This window comes from Pelecanus crispus, chromosome 1 (genome assembly GCF_030463565.1).
Source record: "Pelecanus crispus isolate bPelCri1 chromosome 1, bPelCri1.pri, whole genome shotgun sequence".
Classification (NCBI taxonomy): domain Eukaryota; kingdom Metazoa; phylum Chordata; class Aves; order Pelecaniformes; family Pelecanidae; genus Pelecanus; species Pelecanus crispus.
Window position 1 is genome coordinate 85,953,367 of NC_134643.1, and position 10,177 is coordinate 85,963,543.

The window sequence follows — 10,177 nt, forward strand, 5'->3', positions numbered from 1 at the left end:
TGGGAAATACCTTTAGAGTTTCTTCAAAAACATCCACACTTAGACAGGAATAATCTACCTACAGCTGTCCTCAAAAGCCTCCCCTCTGAAGCTCATGTTTCATGGGCAGAGGCAGGGTGCTTCACATGGACTTACAGAAACCCCTTCCTGGCCAGCTGACACACTACCTGAAGAGAACATTTGAGGTGACACAAATCATGGCGGTGTGTTGCCTAGTCAGACGTATGATGCTGTCTTGCTGTAGGGAGGTCCACGTCTATGTCCCACTCAGCATCGCAGTTATACTGGCTGTTACCTGCTGAGCAGTTCCTGAGGGGCATGGGCACAGCTTGCTGCCAGCCCTTGGTGCAGCTCTTGTCTGTTTTGCACAGAAGGGGCTGACTGCCCAGTATCCTGAAACTGTATTTTATATCTTGCAGCTGTTGGTTTGTTCCCATTGAGGCTATTTTCTTTTGGATTTTCCCCTGCAGGACCATCATAAATGTTGAACAAGTGGTCAATCACCCTGTTTTCTTCTGTCATTAAGTCCTGGAAAAGGCCATTTCACCTTACTAATCACAGTGGGAGTCTGTGATGCCATTTGAGCTAGTGTCTGATCCTCCATTTCCTTTCATGGCACACCTCTGCAGCTCTGTATCATAATCATGTATACCCTTCCATCAATAAACTTCCCTTTTACATGGGGCATTGGTTTTTTTCAGTGTCATGGAACAGACATTTTAATGACAGTCTGCATGTTATTTGGCTGGTTGCTGGCTGGGGGAGGATGAAGAAAGAAATGTATCTGTCCTGCCTGCATCACTCAGCCTCCTCTCCCAGCTACAGCTGATGACCACTGGCAGCTACTGTAATACACAGCATGTTCAGTCACTCCCAGCCTCCCAGCTCCGGAGTGTAGGACCCATTGCCCATGCTTGCTGAACAGCCCCTCACCTTTCCCCAGCCCTGCCAGCACGCTGCCTCTGCACCTGTGGCATAGAGGTAGGGGTTTATGCATGGACATCATGCAGTGACCCCGCACCACGCTTAGTAGAGGAGAGGGTGAAGAAAGGGGGAGGTTTCAGTCCAGGTCTGGTGGTTGCCCGGTCCCACATCCTGGATCTCCCTCTGTCAGGCCCTCCAGTCCACCAGACTGACCAGAGTTTGTTCAAAAGAGATGGCGAGCCTGGATCATGTTTATAGAATCATAGAATGCTTTGGGTTGGAAGGGACCTTTAGAGGTCACCTAGCCCAAACCCCCTGCAGTGAGCAGAGACAGCTTTAACCAGATCAGGTTGCTCAGAGCCCCGTCCAATCTGACCTTGAATGTTTCCAGGGATGGGGCCTCCACTACCTCTCTGGGCAACCTGTTCCAGTGCTTCACCACCCTCATTGTAAAAAATTTCTTCCTTATAACCAGCCTAAATCTATTCTTCTTTAGTTTAAATCCATTACTCCTTGTCCTGTCACAACAGGCCTTGCTAAAAAGATTGTCTCCATCCTTCCTATAGGCCCCCTTTAAGTACTGAAAGGCTGCAATAAGGTCTCCTCGCGGCCTTCTCTTCTCCAGGCTGAACAACCCCAACTCTCTCAGCCTGTCCTCGTAGGAGAGGTGCTGCAGCCCTCAGATCATTTTTGTGGCCCTCCTCTGGACCCGCTCCAACAGGTCCATGTCCTTCTTGTGTTGACCTGTCCCAGCCACCAGCAACAAGCTTCCCCGGTTTCCTGGACCTCTCGTCATCCCCCACCTTGTTATGCTTGGAGTCACAGTGGTTTCTGCAAACGCTCTTGGGCTGCAGCGTGCCAGAGCCGGTGGATGGGTGGGAAGAGCGTGATCCAGGCGGAAGGGACAAAGGGACAGGGAGGCATGGCTGGAGATAAGGGAGTAGAGCAGCACTGGGAGGGCTCGGGGAAGAAACACAGATGCGGCTCCTCTTACCGGGGAGCAACAACCGCGCCGGCAGCCCTCGCCCACCCCGCCAGGCTCCCCTGGCTGCGGCTGGGTGGGGTGGCAGGAGCAGGGCCGGGGCCGGTGCCGCTGCAGCCGGTGGGATTCAGGCCCCGGCCAGCCCATTTCCAGGGTGTCTCAGGGCAAGGGTTGCTGGGCTGTGCTGGGGGCTGACCGTCCGCCACACAGGAGCGGGGAGAGAAGGGTGGATCGGGGGAAAAAAAGGACCTGCCACGCAAGGGCGTGAACAAGAATTTAAGGCAAGATGCGAACTGTTCCAAGTGCCAAGGACTAGTATGTGCTTTGAAACGATCTATTCCACCAGGCAATTTGCTAAAGTTATGTGTGGACTTGCATTTCTTTTCAGTGAAAATTAATCATCATGTCAACACAGAAATCCCACTTCCCAAATCACTTTTTCTTTTTTTTTTTTTTTTGCAAAAGATACTAAATAATTTGAGTCAGTGGAACTTGTGCTTCTGAGTTACTCAGGCCTGGATCCTCAACAAACCAGATGTCTGAGTCCCCACAGGGAGCAGGGTACCAAATTCTCACGGGATCCATCAGCCATGTGTAAGTTTTAGAATTGCACAGGGCTGGCCATCCAGGATATGCATGATATTGATGTTATAAAAAGCCATTTCATTAAGTTTCACAGACAAGGAATTTGTGGGGCATGAAATTGCTTTGGGTAGAGTACAGATTTCCATGCTAAGTTCCAAAATTAAAACTTCACTGGGAGTAGGAGGGAAGGAAGAAAGGCTGTGAATTTTGCTTTCCTGACAGACCCAGAACTGTAGCAACTGACTCGATTTACATGAGCATCACACTGGACTAAAGCAAGAGAAATCAATAGTTACAGCAACAAGGTTGAAAAAGAGAGCAGGCTGAGTGGATGTGGATACAGAATGTGCATCTTTCTGGGGGATTTGAGGCCGATTAAGCCAAGGCTTCAGCATCCCACATGGAACTCATAAAAATCCCTCTCAGGTCTGGCCAAATGTTATTCTGTTCGGCCAAACATTGTTTTCTGAGAAGAAACAAGGTCCTGGAAAAAAAAAGCTGCATTTTTATCATTCTTTTGGAGCCAGCTTTTCCTCTAAGGCTAAACCTGAACTATTAAAACATCAAGAGCACACTTTCCACTGCAGACTCTTCCTCTGCATGCTGAAAATGGAACGTTTATTACCTGATTTTATCCTGTGACTCAAACAGGTAATTGCCAGTTGCAGTCAGATCTAATAAATATCCCATGCTCATACTCTTCCTCCAGATTTTTACATGTAGGCCATGTTCTCCCTGGCTCCTGCTCCCACAGAGAACAGCAATACTCTTTAAAATGTGTTCCAACACCTCCCAGATTTCTGGAACCTGGATGTCTTGTTTCAGCTATATGCTTTGTGGCACGCACCTGAAACTGAAGCAAGTGTATTAATTGTTGACTAAGCAAGACAGGGACACCCACTAGACTGAATGTCATTTCTTCCTCTGTAATCCAATAAACCTGAGACATCATATCATTCAATCCGAGAGACTCAGGAAGTGTTCTAGGTCTCAGAAGGTCAGAACTACTTTAATTTTGGCAAGATGAACAGACTAAGCAAACTCTGTTTCCCCAAGTGTGAGAAAATCAGGCTCACTAGCCCAGGAGGTGCTCTGAGCTACCATAGTGCTGCCTCCTCAAAGGCACAGATGCTGTTGCACTGTGCTCGGTATTCCACATCTCAGTTTAAAAAAGCTACCAGAGAACGGAGACAAATGTAAGTATCCACTGAAACTGTTGTGCAGGTCCTTGGAGTGAGTCAGAAATGCTATGAGAAATGGGAAATTCAGAACTTCACTATGGTGGTCTGCCAGTGCCCTCATGCCTGCTCTGCAGCTTCTGGATCTCCTACGGTTCTGCGCATGGCTCTGTTAGAAGTACATTAAAAGCTATTCTGGAATGCAGATTCTTATGAGTAAAAAAGGGATAACAAAGAGTGTAATCATATGAGAATGTCTTTGACTAAAATGCTCTGTCAAGCATACTTCCCTTTGTGTTAAAGCCTTCTTTGTAGAGTTTATTTATTTGTGTCATGGGAATTGCTTTGCTGCTCATGTGGAGTTTGCACCGAAGGATCTACTAAAGGCTGTTGTCATGGTCTAGTTAAGAAGAAGAGGACTTGTAATGACAATACTTGTTCTGGAAACTGAACATAAGCTTTTTTAATATAGATGATGAGTCTCATCCACAATGTGGGCAGCAGGCTGCAAAATCTAGAGGAAAAAGAAAAAGAGTGGATCTCCCCAGAAAGATGAGCTCCAGTGTAACAGCATTCTCTTGCTTAGGCCCCTCAGTTGCTTACCCAGCACTCTTGTTAGACAAAGGAGTCCTTGGTCCGGGGAATTTGGTTGCTCCATCTTTTGGCTCAAATCCTCTGTGGTCCCTGCAGTGTCATAGGTAATAGTGCCAAGCTGTTAAACAATGGCACAGCAAGACCTCTGCTGTATGACTTCTTTTATTTTCCAGATCTTGTTACCTACTTGTTGATGTTCAGGTCCTCTCCTCACAACCCTCCCTCTGTCAAATATGAAGTGTGAGTGATGACCAACCAATTCACTGATCAGAGAAGACCAGAAATGTGCCAGAGGAACCTTCAATCAAGACATGATGATGTGTGAAAATGCTCTGAGGAAACAACTCGGCCTTGCTCTCTGATGATTTCTTTGTTGAGTTCATTTGCCACCTACCTGGTGGGCAATTAGAGAGGTAGGGCCATGTCTGCAGTCAAATGACCTCACCACCTGATTCATCAGACAGGTGACATAGAAACATGGTCACATCTCTGGCACCACTGGCTGTGAAATGCGTAGTATCAGGGAAGGGCTTCCTGAGGGACATCAGTCATGTACATTTTAATTTTTTATTCAGAGTTACAGTGAAAAGTTTTCTAAAAAATTTTTCAAATGGAGAAGCAACATTGTGTCAGCTAGTCCTGTAGCTCAACAGCAAGAGACAGGTTCTTTCTGCTCTACCTCCTAAAGCGTCACTTTCTGAGGGTCAAGAAAATCCTAAAAGCAAGGCATTACATTGAATACAGGACCTACAAGCCTCCTTCAAGGAAACTCTCACTCTTCCCCTTTCTGATCCTCTTGCAAGCTCAACACACTGATCTCCTGATGCCTTTTGATCTTGCCCTGGAGTCCTCTGCTCCCCCTTCCTGCCACACCAGTGTTCCTGCTGGGCAAACCAGGACCTCCCTTAAAGAACATGATTTCAGCTGGGCTCCTGGACCGCATGTTCTCACACTCTGTATATAACCTGACAGCTGGGAGACTTAAAAAATCTTATCTGAGAATGAAGGGAGGGTAAATAAGAACAAGGCAGGCAGAGGTGGATGGAATAAAAATCACCGTACTATGTATGGACAGGGCTCTGCGTGCATGCTACTAAAGTGCTAACCTCGCACATTTTTTCAGCCTTTGGCTCAGTACCCACAGGGAGGTGAAGGCTGGGTTATTACCAGAGGCAATTGCATAACCATGCCACATGTTTTTTACTTCACTTTACTGGAAGTGACTAGCTCTAGGCCCCACTGGTTCCCCTTGCTGTCCCTCCTGTCAAGGCAAGGTGTGTCCACACTTACTCAGTGACCAGAGGTCTGTGCCGTGGTAAAGCTCATCTGGCGAGTCCTGTGCGCTGAGTGTAGGATGCACAGCTGGCTCTCTCCTCACAACCCCTGGCTGTTCAGGTGAGGTCTTGTCCTGTTCCCTTCCAACCACTTGTGTCCAGTGCAAGGTATCCCAAAACAGGAGGGAAGTGCAGTGGTGTAATACAGCCAGGGCAGGCTCTGTAGCAGGACACTGTGTTCAAAACAGTGTGTCCTGATAAATCGCATGTTCTCCAGCTGCATTACAGCATCATGGCTCATAGCCCTTTCCCTGACCTGAAGGGACAAACATGACCAGCTCTGCCCTGCCTAACAAGGTGCAGCAGAACAAAGCAGAGGTGCAGGGGAAAGGGTTAAACATGAGACTACCTGATTTTCTTGCCTTGTACTCCATCAGGACTTCTTCTCTTGCTTTCCTGTAGCATCCTCCATCTCAAAAATCTGGACACTTATCAGCCGAGTCCCAGCTTCTCTCTGCGCTGGGGAAAGACCTGTGTCTTGAGCACCAAATGACCTCTGGCTTAGCTGTGGCACAGAGAGAGGCCGGGACTTGCCCAGCGTTACCCAGCAAGTCAGTAGCTGAGCTAAGCATAAAGCCCTTCCCTCCTGCTTCAGCTCAGCCAGCTGGAGGAGCGAGCCCCCTTGCACAGCCACCCCAGCAAGCGGGTGTTGCACTGGGCAAGTACGGCGTGGCCCATCCGGCGGGTGGCACTGGCACAGCCCTCTGTTGCCGCCTTCTAGCAAAGCCATTCAGAGAAGGCCAGTGATTTGGGGGTTCACTTTTTTGCAGCTAAATGAACATCAAATCTAAATGGGAAAAATCTTTGAAATGCCTATGTCATGTACGTACGGTTTTTTTCTCTACTAGCACTCTTGCTTATGGCCTTGTGCCATGAAATTTGGATGGTCTCTGGGGATGGCTGGCTATCCCATGGCACCTCTGGGCACCTGTTCTGTTGTTGCATCACCCTTGGGGGAAGCATTTTTTCCTTCTATCAGTGTTTCTCTGTACACAGCTTGGCCCACTGCCTCTGCTCCTGCCACTGTGCACCTCTGAGAAGAGCCTGGCTCCAACTTCATCCCACCTGCCTTGAACATCAACCTCAGGGCCAGCAGGACCTTCATGAGATGCCTGTACCTAATCTGAGGAGAGAGGGAGCCCAGGTAATAACATCACAGCTAAAGCTAAAGCCAGACACAAACTCTATATGCTTTTGGTACATCTTTTTATATGGTAAAGTCTTATCTGAAAAGAGTCATATGACTCAAAAAGAGTATAGTTAATTGTAGCAAGTGCTGTTTTCAGACACATTTGTAAATGCTTTGGCTTTCTCTCTCCCCTTCCTTGGCAATAGTCTGAGTAATACAAATGTATAAATGAAAATAGCTTTTCATGCTTTACGACATCAGGGATTATCTTCATTTCTCTGCAGTACCAAAAAAATATTTTGTGAACATGTAAACAGCTAGTTTCTTATTTATATACTTTAAAATTATTAGATATCGTTCACTAATTACTTTTAATGGATTTAATAGTGGGATTTCAGCAACTGATCCTACTTTGTGTGTACTGTGCGCTATAAGTATCAGACAGACACACTGCAAATTTCTTATGCCAGGGGGTTAACAACCTTGGTTGCAGCCTTTTTTGGAACATACGGTATAGGTGTCTTTTAAGGCAAGACAAAGTTTATACACAGAGGTGATGTTTGTTATAATATAGCTGGAAAAGGTGGATAAACTGTACTTTGTATAGGGCTTACCCTACAAAAGAGCTAGCCTTACATCACACAAAATATAGTCATGGGACTATTTATAAAACCCAGCTGCCAGTCTGGTTTGCAATTTAACCTACAAAGTGCATTAAAATGAAAATAATTAATTGATGCCTTTGCCATGCCTGAATTTACTCATTTGTTCATGTGGTACCACAGAAATATGAGTTATAATTGGCAGCCCAGCTGTCCATGGCTGGGAAAGGAAGTTAATCTGCCACCAGGCTCTTCTCTCAGGTTAAGATATTCAACAGGCCACTAAAGTGGATAATCTTTATTCGCTCTGATATTTTCATCTTAAGTTTAGCTGATGAAGCCTTTTTATGGTGTTTCATTTCATTGCATATCTTCCTTTATCTGCATGTTGCAACTTGTATAATGTTCATATTGTCTGAGGTTTTCTGATAGAGGACCTTCTCGTCACTATGGCCTGTGAAATATTTTGTCTCCCACACGATAATAAACCCTTTTTTATCTCTCTGGGTATTGCTGTTACTCCTATTAATTTATACAAGTACTTTTTCTTGTAATGCTTTTTTCTCATTTGAAATAAATTGCTTTGGGTTTCTTTGCTTTAGATACATAGGCCAGGGAAACTAATATCATTATCTGGATTTCCTTTAAACTAAAAATACTGAATTATTTTTTCTTTTTTCTCCTGAAGGATTTTTTTCAGTCTTTAGTTGAACAGCTAACATGATTTTGTGAACTGGAGCTGTTAATATAAGTCTCAGGTTTTACAGTGACTGTTTTGTCACTTGTCCCCATGCAAAGCTGCTGTAGGTACTGAAGAAAGACACTTCTCCATGCTTGAGTTGCTGATTTCTACCAGGTCTTATGTGAAAGTGCATGGACCACCTTAGGCACGATACCAGTGTTACCAAGAACTGTTTCCTCACCTTTTTCTTTTAACACATGCCTCTTCTTGAAAGCCAAAGGTTGAAGTTCAGTTTATTGCTTTGGTTTGGCTTTGAGGGCTGAGCATTGTCCTACAGTCCTTGAGGAGGCAGAAGAGGAACATGGTAAAGATGCAGGTGTCTGTCTTGGGATTATTTACCTTTGGTGACAGTTGTTCCAAAATTGCTTAAGAATGCTGGGGCAGACAAGGATTCCTGCACATAATAGTGTTGTGATAGTACTAAGGGTATTTACACCCACCTACAGACACCTTTCCTTCCTGCAATTGCAGTGCCCAGCAAGCCACTCTGTTACTGGGCAACTGGTAGTCATTTACAAAGCTGAACAATAGAAACTGAAAAGAAGTCAAAGAAAAATATACCAGAATTGGGTTAAGGTGATTAAAATTGCACAGCTCAATATCTTGCTTTATTTTCATGGGGAAATATGTCATCTTTGCTAGGCAATGCAGTGAAGACTGTATTGCTTATAGGAAACTTTGCAGAATAAGGTTTGCTGTGACTGGAATTTATCAATATTTATGATGGCCTGTATTAACTTATTAATTGCATCTTTTGTGTCAGTCAGTCCAACTCAGAATAATATATTTTAAAGTGCTGGTGGAAAGGAACCTGCAAAGGAAATATTGTGGAGAATGAAACGCTCCAGAAAATAAAAAAAAGTCATAACAATCTATTCAGGCAAAGTAGAAGTGCTCCCATGGCATCCATTTCTTACTCACCTGGTGTCTTGCTCCATTTCAATATGATAATACCTGGAAAGGAAATGAAATGCGTCAGCACATGTAACTTACCAGTGTATCACTGTAACCTCTGAGAATTATATAGAATTAAGCTAATTTTCCCAAGTGTAATTTGGAACAAAATAAAATTTTAGAATGATGTTATAATTTAGCATTGGAAATAAATGTTTCAAAAACCTTCTATGGAACAGCCACAAGATGTGCTACCTTTAAAAGTGAGAGTAAACATAGGTAATCATTCATTTTCAAGCAGGATGAACCAAAATTAATTGCTATCATTTAGTATAGAAATCCACTCTGCTTGGAAGATTATTAAGAAATCGGATTTAGGCATTTTCACTCTATCAACTATTTACTGTGATGTGGCCTAATTTAAATTCTTTGTGATCAACAGTTAGGTACAATGATTCGCTTAGGGTTTGTACCAGCTTAATATAGGGGCTAGTCACAGAAGATATTAGATAGTACAGATTGTATCTTGATCTGCCAGGTGTGCAGTGACCTCAGACACATATGAAGTATTATCATAAGAGGAAATATCTTTCCTGTTGTTAAAATCATGACTGCCAGTTCACTGAAGCCATCACCGTGTACGGCAAAGATATTCATGCTTTTTTCAGCAGTGATATCTTTTACTAGACCAGCTAGCCTTGTTGGAAGAAGTAGCCAGTCTTTCAGACACACAATCTCTCCTTCAGGTCTGAAAAAGCACCCAAAAGCTTTCAAGCTAAGTACAAGTTCAGACCACTTGTTCTAAGCTTTGTGGGAGAGGAACCAGCTGAAGCACCAACTGCCTGAGCTAAAGGGTGGTTAGTGCCTATGGAGCAAAGTGGGCATTAGGGCATCAGAGAGCTGGTAAGTGGTTCCTGGGGGACTGAGAAGCAGGTGTTTAATACCTTGTGGATGGTAAATTGGTTAGTAGAAGGAAGAAGACAATCATGAATAGGATCTCGAATCACTGGTTTTGATGGCCCTTTAAGATCTACAAATTTTAGTTTTACATGCTCATCCTTAAAGCGTACTTTGCATATGTCTATTCGGATTTCTTTTTGGTTTCAGTTTACAGCAGCCTGAATGACAACAGGCAACTTAGGATGAGTCATGTTTTCCAGCAAATGCCCAGGACACTATTGCTTTGAAAACTGCTATTTTGCATGAGTTATTT